At 39.7% G+C, this 19,456-nt stretch overlaps 1 protein-coding gene across 10 annotated transcripts in view; it reads left to right on the forward strand.

The window, feature by feature from the left end:
• KIAA1217 (KIAA1217 ortholog) overlaps positions 1-19,456 on the forward strand; it is a 279,741-nt gene that overhangs the window by 13,488 nt on the left and 246,797 nt on the right. The window contains exon 1 of one of the 10 annotated variants that reach the window (XM_019497814.2): positions 5,628-5,819. The exons of the other annotated variants lie outside the window; for them this stretch is intronic. The gene's annotated coding sequence lies outside the window, so the exon portion shown is untranslated. Of the gene's footprint in view, positions 1-5,627; positions 5,820-19,456 lie in introns of those variants that run through there. 10 annotated transcript variants of the gene reach the window in all.

The raw sequence follows: 19,456 nt of genomic DNA on the forward strand, positions 1-19,456 counted from the left end.
GTAAAAAAAAATGTCTAGTATTGCTGCAAGCCTTTGGAAGTAAGTGGTATATCTGTGCCTTATTCTAACAGGCTCCCTCCCTTTCTTTGGAAGTCCTGGGTTTTTTTCAGTCATTATAGTTTTCATCTCTTTCATGAACTTTAGAGACAATGTGGAATGTGCTGGGTGGTAGATAAAGATAGCATACAAATTAAATAAAGGGAAAAAATCCTGAGATTAAATCTTTCTGAGTCATGTAAATATTTAGTTCCAGTGGTGCAGACATTGCAAACCCAGCTTGAACAGCCTACAGCACGACACCCTACACATTTTGTAATTTGATCCACTCTGAGCCAATAAATTACAGAAGGAATGCAGTAACTGTTCTTGCTGTTTGTTTAAAATGTGTCATGCTTGCTAATTTATTGAGGGTGAAATTAATGTGACTGTCTCCTGCTTCTATTTTTTTTTTTTTTTTTTTTGATGGTTAGATGTATGCAATGTGGGTAAGGAGTGTAAACTTTTAAGAGAAAATCATCATGAAAATACTATCTAAGTATCAGTCCCTATTTCTTGGGCACTTACTGGAGTGGAAATCTCATCCATTCACCGTTTCTTTCTTTTCCCCTAAAATCTATAAACCAAACAGGCCCCATTTTAAAAGTATGCCAGATAAGTTTCTCAGTTTTAGATGTAAGGAACTTGGTGAATTAGCAGTGTGTCAGAATTGTCTAGTTTCTCAAGTGCTCTTAACAACCTGTGTTATAAGCACGTAATCACACACTCACAATTTCACAGCTAACTTCTATCTCTTTACTACTTACATGAGTGTGTGTATCTTATATAATGTGTATCAGCAGCTCAACAGTTACTGCTGTCATGCAGTTTTTCCTTTTATGTATATATGCATGTAGCAGTGAAACTATCTATAGCATATGGCAGTGTAGCTGTATATAGTAGTGTAGCCTGTATACATGCTACCTATGCATATTTACTAGGGGTGTGTGAAGCGGGCTGTATTTGATTTGGATTCGGCCCAATTCGGGGGACAGTGATTCGATTCGCTGATTTGGATCACTGTCCCGATTTTGATTCAGCTGAATCTGAGTCTGCAGATTCAATTCTGATTTGGAGAGTCAACGATTCAGCCATAGACACAGCTTTACATGTTTCTTCTACATACCTTGAGGTACCAGGCACAGCTCATAAATGCTGAGATGGAGAGGCAGATGGAGCATCCCATAGGAGCACGGGGGGTCCCCCGCATGCTCGATGGCAGACCCAGAATTGGACCATAATTACTTCCAGTCCACTTCCAGGTCTGCCACCAAGCATGTGGGGGACCCTGGGTGCCCTGCCCCCCCCAGACCCAGGAGGCGCCAGTTGCTGAGCTGGGGGGTGGGGGAGGTCCTCTGCTGAGCATGCTGGGGACCTCCCTGCGCTCCTGTGGGATGCTCTATCTGCCCCCCCATCTCAGTGTTCATGAGCTACCTGGTACCTTGAGGTACGTAGAAAAAACATATAAAGCTGTGTCTACATCTGAATCGTTGAATCTCTCTGAATTGAATCGGAGGCTTCCAATTCAATTCACAGAGATTAATGGGTCTCCTGATTTGATTCAGATTCAGAGATTCGGTCACTGAATTGAGCTGAATCTCCTCTGAATCAAATCAGCGACCGAAGCTTTGCACAGCCCTAATATTTACTACATATACACTCTGTTAAGTGTGTGTGCATGTAATGGAAATTACTACATATCTATGTATAATACATAAAAAATCTGTAGTGGATTATTACACATATGAAGGCTTTGGTTAGATTCTCTGGCCAACTTTGTTCACTGCTCCAGCTGCTCAAGGGAAGCTACCTGCATCTCTGCTGGCAGAGAAGGTTCTTTATATAAATGTGATATCTTTTTTTAGATCAACTAAATAGTTGGAAAAAAATTGTTCTTTGCAAGCTTTTGGGCACAAATATCCTCCTTCAGGCATAGGGACAGTTTGCTGGTGTTTTTGTGTGCTCTCAAGGGTAAAATAGAAGCCAAAATACAAAATGCAGGTCTGTGGAAATGCAAATGCATGGCAGTGAGGATCAGAGGCCATGGGAGACAACAGGTGTGAAACAGGTAGGTGGGGGGTGGGGGAAATGTTGAACTAGTGACAGAATGTAGCTGGTAAAATGCAGACAGGTTACCTGGGGTTATCAGATGGCAGGCAGGTTACAATGTGCCATAAATCCAACGCCTATATTTAGTCCAAGATTTTATGTATCCAGTAGATTTATGAAGTGAAGTTTGTAGGCTTATCTGTGAATAGTGATTGGTAAATTCCCTTTGAGGATTAGAACTGAGTGGTTGATTTTCCTGGTGTGGGAGGATTGCTTTCCAGGTGTTCCCAGCTGACGGCTGATCATTGGTTATCATTCCTGTCTGGCAGAGTTCAGAACAGATCCCAGGTTGCTCTAAACCCTGTCATTGCCATGACCAACATAAAACTGGACAGAATATCAAGCAGCTTTCCTATAGACCTTTTTTCCTTTCTCTTTGATGCATCCAGCAGAAACTGGGGACAGCAGAGGATCTAGCACAGTGATTTTCAACTAGGGTACCACTAGCCTAGCACTGTGAGGTGTGGGAACATGATTCACATGATAAACCCAGAGATTCCAAATAGGAACCATCATGTTAAAACACATTCTGTACTTTTGGGGTGTTTCTGAGTTCTTTGCAACAGAAGAATTGCTCTATTTTAATTTTCTGTTGTCAAGGAAAAACAACAAACAAAACAAATGAAAACTAAGAGCTGGCATTTTCCAAGGGGTGCATCAGGCCTATCCAGGTGTACCTAAATGGTTGAGAACCACTGCTCTAGCATTTTCTTGATGGTGAAAAAGACTTTGGTGTGGCTATGTTATGTTCCCTCAGCTCTGCCAGTGACACTAGCTTTGATTGCCTTCTTCCACTGCATTTGAATGTTTTCTTCCTTACTGCCTTTTTTTCACAGAAAGTATTTCCTGACTTAATCATTAAAGCTATTGCTATTCCTTTCTCTCACAAATGTCTCCTCGAGACCCACTTGCCTAAAGGGAACTGCCAAGTGACGATGACCAAGTAGGCCAGGGAGGATTGACTGCTGATGTCCATTTACTTGTTTGTCTTGTACTTCACAAACATTAACTTTTGCTATGAGTTGAAAGCTCCCTGGTAGACAGATAGCTAGTCTATGTGACTGTGTTCCTCCCCATCCACTACCAATATTTGTTAGCTGCAGTTAAATTAGGGTTACCATACGTCCAGGTTTTCCCAAATGTGTCCTCTTTTTGAGTACTCCCATTTCTGTCCAGGCGGTTTTTTAAAACATCAGCAAATTTCCAGGATTTTGCCGTGGCTTCACTTCCCTGCAGTTCCTGGCTGGCCCAGCAAAGGATGCTTGGGGCTGGAGGTAGTGTGGGAAGGTGACTGGAGGCTGGGGTATCACATGCTATGTGTGCGGGCCCTGGCAGCTGCATTCTGGTAAGTGTATGCACTGCTCCTGCCTGCACTGGGACTGCAGCAGAGCGGGGAGATGGGGGAACGGGGTGGGAGGGTTCTTCGGGGGCAGCAGGGAGCTGCAGCTGCAGGTCAGGAGTGAGGGGTCCTGGCAGGGCTGGGGGGCAGGGGGCTGTGGGTCCAGAGTGAGGGGCAGCAGCAGGGCTGGGGTGGTTGTGGTTTGGAAGCGAGGGGCAGGAGCAGGGCACAGGCATATTATAGCCCCCCTACTCCCACCCCCAGTGTCCTCTTTTTTGAAACTGGAAATATGATAACCCCAGCAGTTATAGTCTGTTGTGTTGGAACTGAAAGCTTACTGAGACATGGACAGCCTTTATTTACTTGTACAGTGCCTTCCACAAGTGCCTCTGGGCACTACCACTCTGCAAACAATGGTGAGGTTTTGTTTGCACAGTGAAATTAGTATGGCGTAAACAAGGACACGGGTGGATTCAAGGTTGGGGGTGTACTGGTGTAGTTGCACTCCCCCCTATGATTCCTGCTGCACACGTTCATGGCGAGGTACAGACGGTCAAAAAGCCCAAGGCTGAATAGATTCAATCTTCGCAGGTTAGTCTAAACTGTGTAGATTGAACCAATAAACTTTTAAAACCAAAGTTAAAACCATTCCCTGGCAATGGCAGGAGTATTTCTGTTCAGGCAGCAGCAGTGAGAGCGTCAATTGAATTCATGGCTCATTAAAATCTACCTGATTTCTTGTAAACATTTTATTCTACAGGTGTTAATGACCCTCTCTCATTTTTAATGGCTTGGATGTTTCACCAGTGAAGCTAGCCTTTCCCCTGCAGTTCTGTCTGTTAGCTGCTTCTGGTAGTGTAGCTCCTATTTCACAAACCCTCAGACTGTTTTTAATTAATTAAAAAAATGTCAGATCAAATCAAAAACAAATATTAAACTCAATATTTTTCCTGAAGAAAAAAATGTGTTGTGTTATATGGGATAATGTACCATGCCTTCTGCACTCCCATTTTCAGAATCCTAGATCTAACAAGGATATGAATTTTCAGGATGCTTTTTAACCTTTGTGGATTACAAGCTGCCCAGAGCCACTCTTAGTGTGTCCTAAAAGTGCCTATACCAGAATTAGTACACAGTAGCTAGTGTACTGCAAATTCACACCCTCAGGAGTCTTATTTTAATTGCCCTATGTTTATGTTGCAAAAACTACCATTCAAGCTGGCATGGGTGACCCCAACCTCTCCTGAAAAGCACAGTAGCAAGGGTTTTGCAGCTCAGAATTGATGGGAGTAGAGACATACACTGGAAGCTTCTGTAATACCTGTCTGTATAATGCTTGCATTAAGACCATGGGACTAAAAAGGTCCACAAGAAGGTTAGAAAGAAAAAGAAAAGCGGGTGAAAAAGAGAAAGAAAGAGGTTCTTGGACTCTACAGTGACATTTTCAATTTCCTGGATGATGCTGTCAAATGTTTTGGCTGGACTATTCTACAGGTGAGTCCACTGCACTACATTGCTACGAGCTTTGGAGGGAGTGACTGGTCAGGAAGAGGTAGGGGGACTGGAACAAGTTTATAAATGGCTCTGAAGTTAAAAAAGGTTTTGCAGTTAAAAGGTTAAAAATGCTCAGCTTCTTCCAGAAAGAGGGGGAGGCTGGAAGGGGAATCCCTGCAAAGTGAACCTGTTTTACAAGTTGCACCAGTAAAAAGTTTTAAAAAAAGAGAGAGAAGCTTTTCAAAAGCAGTTTTCAGTGTGACTTTAGAGTATGATCTGAGACACATTTGGCACTGTAGGCTTTTTATTTAACTATTCAAAATACATTGTTAAGCAGGGAAGGGCCGATAACAAAGCCTAGCATTTCAATCTGCTTTCTGGGAGGTGAAAAACCAAAAAATTCAATTTATTTACAGATGGGGTAAACTTTTATTAATTATGAATTGCAATGTGTGTTCTACAAAGAGCATGGAAAATGGTGTTTGTCTTTTTTTCTGAACGGTTGGAGCGAATTGTTAGGTCTGAATATGACAGGTAATCTTGGCATGTAGGCAGGTGGGGTTAAGGTAACCATGGAGATTTATGATGTCATGCTTGATAGAGCATGTCAAGACAACTAATTTAACATGTAGCTGTTCAAAAACTCCTATAGGCTGGAAGTAGGTTTTATGCAAATGTTAGAGTTTCACCGCAAAAGAAAATACGGCAGAGATATGGAGGGCATTTTACCTGGTAGATCTAAAGGATTACAACAGAATTCATTCTAATCTAAAACTTTGGGAATAAGGGGAAAGGATTCCGTAATTTATCTCCTACCTCACCTGTGGAACCTTGGGCTTAGGTAAATATGGTTTGGCTTTTCCCCCCACCCAGTCTCTTTCCGCTGACTGTAAAACTGCTTTTGAAATGCTAAGAGCCTGCTTCACCACATTGTTCCTCCTGGCAGCAGAACTGAATCAATAAAGCAGGCTTTCTGGCATGGCATGTTCTCTTTTCCTTTTCTAACATGAACTCTTTATTGAATGAAATGAGAATTCTGAATTATTTGAAAGGCTGTGTAATGTATTATGCTGATTATATGAATCATGCTGCAAAAATGTCCTAGGTAGTGTTCTGGAGGAGAAACTAAGAATTGAGACACTGTATTTATTTGTAGATTATTGCCAGATGTCTCTCCTTTAACTGTTAAAACAAGACCTCATTATTACAACTACAGTTTTCCAGCATTTCAAATCTGCAAAAATGCAGAAGCATTTATTTTAGTAGATAATCAAATTGGTCAGGGAAGTGTACTTTAGGAGTGCGTGCTTTGATATCACAATGTAACTGAGCATTTTTAAAGGCTTTTCTTGGGTAAAAGTAGATCTGGTAAGAGGTAGGGAACCCTTTGAGCAAACATAAACTCTGCTTCATCTCTGTGATTTGAGGGACAAAACAAAGGTATTGTTTTTAGCTCCTTTTGGTAAGGAATAAAATCTCCTTGTTCCTGGCTGCAACCCTTTGGGGGCTCATATTAATCAACACGTTGGAATGGGTAAACAATTACAAACCAGGGACAATTCACTCATTTGACCCACCTGTGATAAAATGACATGAAACAGCCTCAAATCTATAAGGCTAGGATAAAAGGGTTAGTTTAGGTAGGAAAGGGGTAGGGTTTGGGTAATTAATGTCCAAGCATGGATATTTGAAGCCAGAAAGATCATGGGTTCAGCCTAAAGACACCTGTGAAATGTAAACTCAGGACAGAAACTTGATCAGTTAAATGTAAACACTCAGTAGGATTTAGTGAATGAACAAGCTGCAGAATGTTTTAAACACTTTATCTAATTCCGGCTGAAAAACCAATGTGTAAAGGACTCTTGATATGCAGAATTTCTTAATCATGCAAGCTAAAATAAACTTTCTGGAAACAGTTATTGATTACCAACATCAGCAAGGAGAGGATTAAAAAGTGAAATTATCTCCAACTATATGTGTTTTTTGTTTTATGCTCAGCTATTTTGCTTTTCACTTACAGGTTTAATTTCAAGAACTAGTTATTAATAGAATATTATTGAATCAATTTGCAGTCTTATCTTTTCTAAAAATTCTGATGTGTTAAATGTTTAATATTTAAATATGTACAAATGACTGTGCCAAATGAGCTAGAATCTTTGCATTACTTACACTGATACTGGATGATCTGTAAAGCCTATGGAGAAATTGATTCATTGTTAATATTGTGCAAATAAATTTCTGGTCCATACTGATAAATGGAAATGTAACTTTTAATTCTAACACAGATATATAGTGTGAAAAGAATAAACATGATTTTAATTCGGATACATAAAGCTGGGGTGGCTGCGGTTCTAGGTAAATGCCTTTTACATATAAATACCAGCTAATGATTAAAAGGAATCAGAATTTGTGGTAGAGGTGATATCTTTTATTAGACCAACTAGATTTTTGCAAAAAAAGTCTTTAATTGCAAGCTTTTGGGCACAAACACCCTTCTTCAGACATAAGAGAAAAGATTGTAAAAGTTCTCATGGGTAGAAATGAAAGTTCATAATTCATAGGAGAGTTGAAGGTGTGGTAAAATCTCCTGTTTGGAACAATTCATTTTATGTGCAGATTAGGCTCAGAAAAGTTGGAATAGTCTGTTTACCTCAAAGTTATTTGGTAATAAGCAGGATGTAGTCATATTTCCTTCTAGTTTTGATGTTTCATATATCACAGAGGAGTAAAAAGATGGAATGCTCTTCTGAGCAGGCATTTCTTATGTGGTAAGGTGTCTGTCTCTGAGCTCTGTGATGAGGTTCTGTGATGATGCAAATGACCTCAAACAAAGGCAGGATCAGGGTCTCAGATTTCAGGTGGTCAAACTTGTTTTCTCCTTATAAAATTATGAAGATTTCATTTAAAAATTGGCTAAAATTCGATATCTTTTGTGTGTCAGGTATCCAGGTTGTAGCCGTATTAGTCTAGAGGCAAAAAGGAATAATGATTAATGCTAATGATTAATACTTGTGTTATTAATGGTAATGATTAATGCTTTTGATTAATACTTTTGCTAATGGTTAATACTTTTGTGAGACCTGAAAAGCCTCATGATTCATATTTGATAGGTCAGAGTCCCATGATTTGGAACTCTTTTGGCTTTTTCAGAATGGGATAGGTACTGTGGTAGGTCAATCCAACATTCAGATCATTTAGAGGATGGGCTGTCATGAGAATGATACTACTATGTGGATTTTAACACCTCATGGAGATGCTTAGCTGTTTGCAAAGCATGGGCAGGGTTTTCATTCCAGCTATTTCTGACAAGGATCAGTGATTTCTTGCATGGTACCTCTCTGTCAATTAGGAGAGGGATAATGGTGCAGAAGGTAAATGGTGGTGCCCTCTCTTGCCTTGTTGTGATGCTCTGAACTCACAAAGCTGCAAGGGAGAACTTGGTCCCTGGAGCAGGGAACATGCTGCTTCTGTTTTGTGCATAACACCTGGTACAGCAATTGCCCTTTATGCTTTGGGTGACTGCCTTTGAAGTGAAGAACCTCCTGGACAAAATTATTCAAATGACCATTTGAAGCATGACTGTGGTCTTGAATTTTAGCTGGAGTCCAAAACTTGTTTTCTGTATATTGTGGGGCACCAGGGCTAGGGATAGAAATTAAAGCCTGAGCCTGAATTGATTCAATCTTTACAGGTTAGTCTAACCTGGCTAGGCTGAACTGGTTTGTAACTGAACAGATATCCCCACTGGACTGAAAAAAATCAGGCACATGCCTGCAGTGGCTCAGGCTAAAAACCAGCAGGTGCTAGAGCAGCCCTCACTTCCATTCCACAGAACTGAGCTGAGGGGGGGGCATGGCCAGGCCCCAACAGGATGCTCTGATGTTTTGCCCTCCCGCTCCCTTCCTGAGCAGCCCAGCAGGGAATGTTTATCACCCATTAAGAAAACAAAGCCTCTCTCCATTAGTTCAAGCTCTTCTTAACAGCTTTTCCAGGGAAGAACATTACCAGCTACCTGTTGATTAGCTCCAAAAAGCCTGTCTGTCTGTCATCTCCCACAACACAGACTGTCATCTCCCACAGCATCTGGTAGCTAATGCTGAGAGGTGTCTGCGTAAAGCAGAGGGGTGGGGGAAATAATCCCTGCTTAGCAGGGAGAAGCCATTCAGATGCCTGCAGTCTCTTCCAGAACTCCAGACTGGGAACAGAGGGGAGGGGCCAGCTCTGCTGTGAAGCAGAAAGCCTGCCCCCAACCCAGCCCAGAGAGCATGCTGGGATGCTGGGGGAGTCTGGTTTATCTTAAACCAGCAAGGGGTCTGGACAGACATTGCGTAAACCAGTTTGACCCAAATCAGTGAAGTCTGATACTACATTCAACCAGGTTTATTTCAAACCAGTTCCAGCCATTTTCAAACTGGTTTATTTGCTCTTTTCTGTTACTGGTTTAAACCAGTTTCTGATCACTTAAACTGTTTTATGCGTAATGTCTGGCCTTAGCCCAGGATATATTGAGTAAAAAGCATGTTCTTCGGCTCTTAGATAATAAAGCAATTGAAAGATATTTATAAATAACTACATAGCTAAAGAAAAAGTGCTGTTTAATTACTGAAGTGGATTTCTCATGCATTAGGAGAGGGTCAAACAGTTGAGTAGAAAGAGTGTTCCCAATAGGGTATCTGAGTGGTAAGTATTTGAATTTCCCTCTCTCGCTGTAAGACTAAAGTGCTAAACAACTGTATACTACTGGAGAACAGGTTAAACTATTAGCAATAAAGACATTAAGGTATAAATAGAATGTCATTTATATAGCAATAGCGTCTTCATATAATGTTTACATCATAGAGTTTCTTCATTGGTATTCATCAGATGAAAGTGACATGTTTATTTAAAGCTATTTGTTTATTTAAAAACAAAAAACCACAAATAAAGCAACCTCCCTGCTTCTCTAAAGTAAATCATCTAAATGGTCTTAAAAATATTTTCTTCCTCTTTAGATATATTGGAGATTTAAGGAACATCCCTGAAAACAGTAAAACAGCTATAACAGGAACTGCCTTTTGTTCTAGAAGCAGTCAGACCTCCCTCAGTAGGAGCTACCTGTTCAAGCAGCTCAAGCATTTAAAAAGGAGTGTTGAGCTGAAAGCTGAGGAGTAGGCATGCAGGGAAATGCAATATGCGTCAAGGAAGTTGCTTTGCCTCTGCAGGCTTTGTGGCTTTTTTTTTACTTGTCCGAACAATGGATAATGTTACCCACAGTCAGGAAACCTGAGAGACTTGTTTGTACAACTTTCTACTCTTATTCACAAAAGTTGTATATATTTTTAAACATCCTTTGTCTTAAAATTAGATTAGAAGAGTCCTCTATAGTCAACTCTTACCGACTCATTTAATTGTATTGCCCAGTTATTGTAATTTCTGACAGTTTCAAAATCATGCTCACAACCCCTCTATTAGGTGGGGAAGGACTGTACTGTTCATTGTACAGGTGTGAAACTGATTCACCTAGGCTACATACAGACAGTCAAAAAGCCCAAGTCTGAATAGATTGTCTTCACAGGTTAGTCTAAGCAGCAAAGATTGAACTGATAAGCAAGTGAACAGACATTCGCTTTTGATTCCAGAAACGCAGCCACATGCCTGCACTGGCCCCGGCCAGAAGTCAGGGGGCACTAGTGTGCGCCTCCTTGCTCAGCTGGAGCAAACAGCTTGGGCCAAGGCTAGCCTGCTTACACTGCAGGGGCAGCCTAGCCTTGTAGCCAAGAGGGGGCATATTTGTAGGGGAGGTGCAAAGCATCCTGGGATGCTGGGGGACTATGACTTAACTTGAATTTGGAGGGGATCTGGGAAAAAAGTTTAATAAACAGATTTAACCTAAATCGGTTAAGTCTAATACTCCATCCATCCAGGTTTATTTTAAACTGGTTTTGGCCATTTGGAAAGCGGTTTATGTGCACTGAACTTCTGTTGCATTACAGATACGAACCAGTTTCCAATCACTTATACTAGTTTGTGTAATTTGTGTCCCTAGCCCTAGGGACTAAGAGTTGGATCCATGAAAGGGAGTAGGCATAGTTGTGGCTGAACACTGTCTAGAAGGCCTCAAATAACTGAAGCAAAATTCACCAGCTGAGCAAGGAAGTTGAATATTTCTACAATGCATGGGAAAGTTAGAGATTGGCAACAGCCAGCACACTGAATGGGCATATGCCCCAGCCAGCCAATACGAAATGCAGAAGGGAGGTATGTGCCTGAGGTCCCCTTTCTATCTTGCAGTAGGTGCCTACTTGTAGCCCTGAGTTAGGCATCTAACCTTGGTTTCATAGCCCCAAAAAGGCACCAGAGTTGTTTCTTTGGGTAGAGATCACTGGCTCAGTTTTTTCATTAAGACACATTCAGAGGAAAAAGTAGTGGTAGTTCCCACCTTATTATATAATAGTTTACTGGTTAGAACACTCACCCAGAAATGTGGAGCCTAAAGGGTTTCAGACCAACGTTTGAGACTACCAGGATAGAAACAAGATTGAGAGCCAGAGATTCTTCATGAAAGTTTAGGCATCTTTCATTCAGTTAGTCTATAAGGTGCATCTCTACTCTGCCTTCTGTCTTACTTTTATCTTGTGTTTTGTGTACACAATTCTAGATCAGACATTTCAGGGTACTTAGGTGAAAAGGACTTCTGATTTTTAAGATCCAAACAGATTTAAGAATCTGTTCAGGAGTCAGATTCTCAGCTCTGCTGAGATAGCAGCACTTGTGGACATGTCTAGTAGCTGTAAAACCTAAATCATTTTTTTAGTGGAAGGTACTACAGGCATTTTGACCAAGCACTTGGTTAAGGCCACAGGAAAATTCAGCAGTGGAACTGAATTTAAAACATAGGTATTCCAAATTTCTGGCCAGGGTTTCAGATATAGTCTTTCATAAGTCTGTCTATGAGTGGGATTACTCTGTATTTTTCTGAATTGCAGGTAAAACAAGTTAAATTATGGACGTGTCCAAGGTCATTTACCCAGGGCCTACCATAGTTGTTTTTATTGCTTTTTAAAAATCTTATAAATCTCACTTTACCTATTTCTTGGGCCAAGAATACAGGATTTTCTAAAGAGGATAATTTACTTTCATTGTACCACAAAAGGGCTAATATTATGCAGAAAGTCAGATGTACTGTTTATTCTTGTAAGTAGGACCTGTTCAAACTTCTACACCTGTAATATTTAAAACAGAATTTCTTGAACAAGGCCAGCAAAATATTAATTTGGAATAAATTGGGTTGGAAGAATGAGTAATTTGGCTATTCTAGATCATGCTGGTCAGCACTAGAAAACTAATAGGTCATTTAAAGAGGAAAAAAAGAATATGCTTTAAACTGAAGTGAACTTCAGAGAACAGTAGTTAAGATCCTTTGTTATCTCGCAGGCCCTTTTCCTGCAACTTCTCTGCTTACTTTTATACAGGTAAACAGTCCCATTAGCTCTCCATTGGGAGCTTTTGTATGCTCTTCTCATGTTGCCATATGGAAGTGAATCATGTATTCCTGTCAATCAGTAGCAAAGTAAACCTCCTTCATTTATCTTTTGGCCATTATTATATTACAACATTTTAATTTGATTTTTCTAAAAGACCGGTTGAATTGGACCTACCTGATCTGCTGGTTCAACTTAATCCTAATTCCTGCAATTGAAACCCCTTTTGAGAACGGTAGTTTGTAGGGCAAAAGTAAACCACTCAAATCTCTCATGAAAGAACATTTTCAGTTTCTTTTCTCTTATGACTGGACTAGCAGAAACAACACTTTTATTAAAATTGCAGTCATCAACCATGACTGTAATAACAATCTCTATGGTATTGTGTATTGTAGCATTTGCCCTCCCAAAATGATGCCTGCATGATTTGATTGCACCAATTCTGAATTTAATAAAGTCAGAATTGGTATTTTAGTGAAGATTCACACTGTGGAACACCAAACAAACAAGGGGAAATGTCTTTGATATTGAAGCTTTCTCCTGTTTGAGAGGATGTAGTAATACAATTCTTTTACATTACGGTTCAAGTACCTCCAGTAATGCTGCATTTCTTGTGATCTCCAATATTGTAAACCACAGAGATCCTTTTTTCCCTAGAAATCATTGAACAAATGCATATGTTAGTTAACTGAAGTTTTGAAAAGGTTTTAATTGTCTGGCTGATAGACTACCTTGAGTCTTCAACACTCTTGTTTTTGGTATACTTTTAAAAAAATGATTGAATGCAGAAATTATGTTGGATCAGATGTAACATACACTTAGCCAGTATCCTGTCTGACAGTTGCCACTACCAAGTTCCTCAGAGGAAGATGTAAGAATGAATGTATCCTCCAGGTTTTATTTATAATCCGTTATGATGATTTGGAAAATCTTAATAAAATAGCAAATCCTGTTTTGATCTTGGTTAAATGTTTGGCCTCAGTGACTTCCTGTGGTAGCAAGGTCTGTGGTTTATTATATATGTTTGAAAGTGTTTCCTTTAATAGTTTTTATTTCTCTCCTTTCAATTTCATTAACTGTCCTCTTATTCTTGCTTTTTAATTTTTAAAAAATAAATTTCTGTTCAAATTAAAATTTTCATTTTGATTCAATTCATAATAAAAATGCCATTTGGTTCAGTTTCAATCAAATTAAATTCTTTCTGGTTTGGTGCATCTCTTGTTTATCTCCGATTTTTCGTTAGGAAAGGGGAAAATGGAGATGAAAACAAAATAAAGGCAACCAGAAATGGTTGAAACACTCTTCACATATTTGAATGAAATGGTAAATTGGCTTCTGCTTGAGGGGGTAAGCTAATAAGCAGGATGTACTTCTAGTTCAAATTTATTTTGCAGATTCACTGGTATCTAGCAATAATCTGGGTGCATATGCACATGCCTTGACCTGTTTTCTCTGAGCTTTGCAATCATTATTTTTCAGCTTCATTTATGCTTCCCTAGTGCTGTTTTTAGTACAAAATAATACTATACATTAGGCTTTATAATTAGTATTAAATTATTTGCAGAAAGGGGAAATATTTGGCTTTAATTAGAATAAGTAAAATATGTCAATTAGGTTTTGTAGACTGAATAAATAAATAATTGAAAGATTCTGGTTGACTAATTTTTAACTAACAGCATTGTTCAGAGAAGAGGGGCAATCTTTAGCTGTTATGTGGAGAAATGGCTTGTTTAAAAAATGCAATTTAAATGCTTCTATTAAGGAACATTTAATTGTAGCATTAAAGACAGTGGTACCATTTATTGTAGACTTTAAAAAGCTGTTTTCTTTTTTTATAAAAAGAAAAAGGTCACTGCAGCAAATCTCTGCCTGATGTGGTCTGAGGTATTTTGTGCCCGGAAAGAATCTTCTTAAAGAAAAGCACAGATGTTTTATGTTAATTTCATGCTTTCATTATGCATTCTTTTCTGAAAAAGCCCCATTTCACATTAAAACTGTATAATAGCTTTCTCAGTTGCAGTAATCTTTTTATGGTTGCCATTAAAAAGCCAACATTATTTCCACAGCTACTACCCAGTGATACAAGATAACCACTGTCTTTCTGTGCATTTAGAGTAACAAATCACTGTAGTTTTCATTGGTAGGGTCTGTTGGCAAATTATTTTATAATAGTGGCCATTGCTGTTTAATCAGTTTGTGTAAAAGTTGCCAACTTTTTAACAACCACAGAGCTTGATAACCTGGAATATAGGCAGGACAGGACCCCACTTATCAGCCTGTTTTGCCTCTCAGCAAGATAGCAGGGAGAAAGCAGCATTCGTGTTTAATGACACTGGCTTGTCTATTTTACTTTAACTACTTTTTAGTGCCTATCCCCATATTGTTCAGTCAGTACATGTAGTATATTTCTCAATCATACGTCCACAGCTTTTATTTGAAATAATTATTCAAATCATAAGAATTTTGCTAAAACAACCAACCAAAAAGTCTTCTGGAAATCAGACTAATTCTCATGTCTTTGGGAATGATAAAAATTAAAAATTCAGGAGAGGTGGGTATATGGGTGGTTCACAAAGTCCTTTTGACCCTAGTCAGGTTCATCTTGAACTCAGCAGCAAGACTCCTGCTCCTTGTGAGTTGCCTGACAGAGTCTTCTTTCCCTGACATCAGATAGTATTTAAAACCTGGCTACATGTGCTTCCATTTTTATTTTATTTTGATGTGGTGTTTTGGGCACCGGATATTGTGACATGCATTTTCTGTGTCTTCATTTCCGACATACACCTCCTGTTGCTGTCAGTCACTAAAGAGCCTGGCTCCTTTCCAGCCTCTCCTTCAGCTGCTAAGTGCTGCTCTGGAGGGGGGTAGGGATCTTGCAGGCATACTTTTTTCTAATCCAGTAATTGGACAACTGCAATAATCTTATCCAGAGTTTGGGATTTTTGTAAAGTGTAGGGTCAGGTTTCTCTATCATGCCAGTATGTAAATTCCAATGGAGTTAAATGCACGAACACTGAGAAGATGGTCTATTATACTGAGATGTAACATGAGGAAATATTAACTTAATTTCTTAACAGCTGTGGCTACACCTTTAACTGTCTTTGTTATTCTGATCTCACTTTGTCATGGCGCTAGAACTGTTCAGTGTTGACCGCTGTTTTCCACTACTGAATGACGACCCACTTGAATAGGCCTCAGAAATGAATTCTTGCACAAAGGACTAGTTACCTTTTGTTGGTATGTAATTAGTAAATCTGTATTAATTTAAACCCCGCCCACATGTCAGCATGCAACCATGAAAAACCGGTATTTTCTATTTACAAATCTCGCCCACACCCGGATGTGCAATGGATGGTCACATAGGCAACTCTTCCAGGATCAGTGCACATACTAGATGGACATGCTCTGAAAAACCTTTTTGGAAGACACAATGGCTCAACTTCACAAATGCATTTTCTTAAGGCATGCTTGAGAAAATTCCAACAATAAAAGTATGGATTTGGAAAAGGAGCTGCCTATTAATTTTTCAATAATAAAACCACAAAGAAGGAGCTTCTCATCCCTCTGCTGTTCCTGTGGTGCTTCTCACATAAGCCAGGTAACAGCTCTGATGGAAAGTTGTGATCTGGTTTTTCCTTTGTATGTTTAACTTTCATAAGCATTAATGAGAACGGTGCAGGAATATACAGAATATATTTGCTGCTTGAAAAGGGGGGCTGGGGGAAGGGGGTTAAGCCTTTAAGTACATGTTTGTTCTTAGCTAAAAACAACCCCCCCCCCCCCAATAATTGCCTGTTAAGCATTTCATATGTACTCTTGAGAGGTAGGTAATCTACCATGGAAGGCTTCTCTTGAACAATATTAGATAATGATACAATTTCATCTCATTGCTTTGAAAACCTTTATTTGCTGTTCAAAAAGAAAGCTACATTCTTCTTTGATTAGAGAGGCCTTTTCTGTGGAAGGTGTAATGCACTTACTGGAAATCTTCCATGGCAATGAAGTAATTGGTAGTCTGTCAGCTTCTTCTGAAGAGAAGAAGAGCCATTGAAAGAGTTAGACAATTGTAGACTTCTACTCTTAAGGTACTTAAACAAAAAGAATATTATTTTTTCCTCTTTAACGTCTACTACTATAGTATCTTGGCTTTGGGGGTTTTTCAGCCTTCTGTTATAACAGTAGGTCTAGTAGTATTTTAAAAGGAACTGTGAATTGACATGTTCTATCCTGTTTCTGCCTGATTTTAAATGCGCCATGCAGGAGATGTTAGTTTGCCAAGAATGATTGTACATCCAGTATGTCTGCCAGTTTTATATTTGTGAATCTAGTGCATTGGCCCATAGAAAACCCAATTTAAAATTAAGGGAAATTGCTAAGTAGTCTACAGAAAGGCAGGGCGGGGGGAAGGGAGAAAGGACAGGGGAAGGATTATGACTTAAGGTCCACAAAGGCTCAAGAGAGAAACTAGAGACATTTGTTTTGTTAAATATTCTGGGATGATTCCTGTCACATAACTGCCATTGACTGTAATAAGAGTTACATTGGTAAGAGTGGAGATGTGGATTATTTCTGCGAACTATCAGCAACAATTCTTACAGTTGTAAAACATAAAAAAATACTGTGGTTTGAAAGGAAAAGGCTTTCCCTTTTAAACTATATAATGGTTATTAGAAAGATTACCTCAGAGGACATGATATTTTGCTTTAAATTTTGTTGTTGTGCTGCATTTTGAATGTGCCAAACTATAGCTACTATAAGGTAAAGCTAATAACCAACATTCACCAGCAGGGTAACTTGAGCCTACCTGGCAATATGAGCTCAGCTTAGACAGTCATTCAGAGTAGTTCATGTAGTGGCACAACAAACATGATCTTTCTCTTTCAGCAGAAAGCTTCTTCAAAAAAGGAATTAAATGCATTTTACTTTTGCTCTTTGCTTTTAGTTGCCACCTAAACAATCAAGGGTTTGGTTTCAGGGATTTTCGTTTGAGTTTTTTGTTCGTTTGTTTGTCACTTTGTTTTTTTAGAGCATTGTATTTAGTGTCAAACAAGACAACGTATCTGGCGTGCTTCATTTTGAGCAAGTTAGAACTATCGAGCCATTAATAGTGACACTATCTAGCCCAGGAATGGGCAAAATATGGCCCAGAGACCGAATCCAGCCTGCCAGGAAGTTTCATCCTGCAGGCGCCCAGCAGTTAATTGTACCCTGCCCAGCCTATGCGCTTAGCTCCTACCTCCTCTATGGGAGGGTCCCAGCCCAGGGCAGCATGCACAGCTTCTGGGCAGGGCCACTGCTGCAGCCACCAGGGCACCTGCTTAGTTTCCCTGGCCTCCAGTGGCTGCTCCTGTGCCTTGCTGCAGCGCTTACTCTGGGCACCAGGTAGGGAACCTGCAGCTGAGCAGGAACATGGAGTGTGGGGCTGGTGGAAGCATTGAGCTCTGGGGCCACAAGTATCCCAAGGGCCTGCCACCTGCTGTTGCTGCTGCCACTGGCGGTAGGAACTGGGTGCCATGGGTGGGCATGTGGGGGGGTCCCCACACCCACCCACACCCCCCAACAACCCTCCCACATATACAACCCCCAACATATCCTACACCCCCTTATACATAGCCACATCCCCTCACACACACACCCCACCATACACATGCCTTCATCCCCACCAAACACATCCCACACACTCCCCCATACACAATATACAAGAATAAGACAATTTTGACCTATTATGCAATCACCTCTATACACACTACACAAACGCACATAGATCAGGACAAAAATATGTTTGAAATAAAATTCAAATACATTATAGTACATGTTTGACTTTTAGTATATCACTTGTTTTTCTTCTGGTTCCAAGATAGCAAGCTCCCCTCTCAAAAAGAATACTAGCAGGGGCAAGAGGAGGGACTTCTGGTGTCAAAGGTCAGGAGGCAGGATTTCTGGTCCTAAGATGGTGACCAGGGGTGTGTGGCTACTGTCAAGGGGCAGGGCTACCGTTGCAGCCCTTGTCAGCTCATCAAAACTCAGTAAGTGGCCCTCCAGTGAAAATATTGCCCACCCTGATCTAGCCACTGTTACTTTATTTTCAGTTTATAATCCCTGTGGCTTTAAAGCTGCCTTATATGCTTGAATTGTATGGTTTTAAAAGAGACCTTTTAAAACATATATGTACTATTCTTCTCATTAAATTAATAAGAGGTCATGAGAATGTTGGGTGGTAATTTATTGTTGTTTAATCTATTTCAATATCTGATGAAGTGGTCCACATGCAGTAATTAAGTATACAGTAAAAAAAAATTAAATTCAAACCATCAGCCTGAGTCGGATTAATGTCTCCCTCTGACCCACAAATCTAAAGTAGTTGGTCAAAAATAAAAATGCTCTCTTTCCCTGAAGATTGCAGTTATCCTTTATCACTCAGCCTTTCCCTCAAACTGAGAAATATAAATGAATCTGGCAGAATGCCAAAAACTTAATGGGATTCAAATTATTTGGTATAAAATAGTGGAGTGAATTCTTAGATGGAAGTCTGGTCATGGAAAACACCTTGCCCATTAAGCTGGGAACTGATATTTTGAAATGAGTCTGTTCTGTCTATAGCTGTGGCAGAAGCACATATACATAAAGACAGGCTCTAAAATAGTCAGGTTTCAAGTCATTTGGATCTTTGAAGTTAAAATCAGTGCCATAAACTCCACCTGAGCACTAACAGGTGATCATCAGAGATTGGAGACACCAGTATTATGTGCCATCACACATTTTGAAGTGTGATCATAGTATTATTGTGATCACACTTCAGTGAGTGGGCATGGATAATGTATGTTACTTTACTTTTCTATATTATCTTAAGGGGCAGCCTTATGTGTAGTGCAACAGTCTAACTTCAGATAACAAGCATTCCCTGTGTTTGCAAATAAAGTAAAAGAATGTAGTCTCCTCCAAAAACTGACAGAAATAAGTAGCCTTAGCCACTGCTGCTATTTGATGCCTTACATGATGTTAAAGTCTCCAAAATAAT

The sequence above is a fragment of the Alligator mississippiensis genome, chromosome 5 (assembly GCF_030867095.1).
Source record: "Alligator mississippiensis isolate rAllMis1 chromosome 5, rAllMis1, whole genome shotgun sequence".
NCBI classification, from domain to species: Eukaryota; Metazoa; Chordata; order Crocodylia; family Alligatoridae; genus Alligator; species Alligator mississippiensis.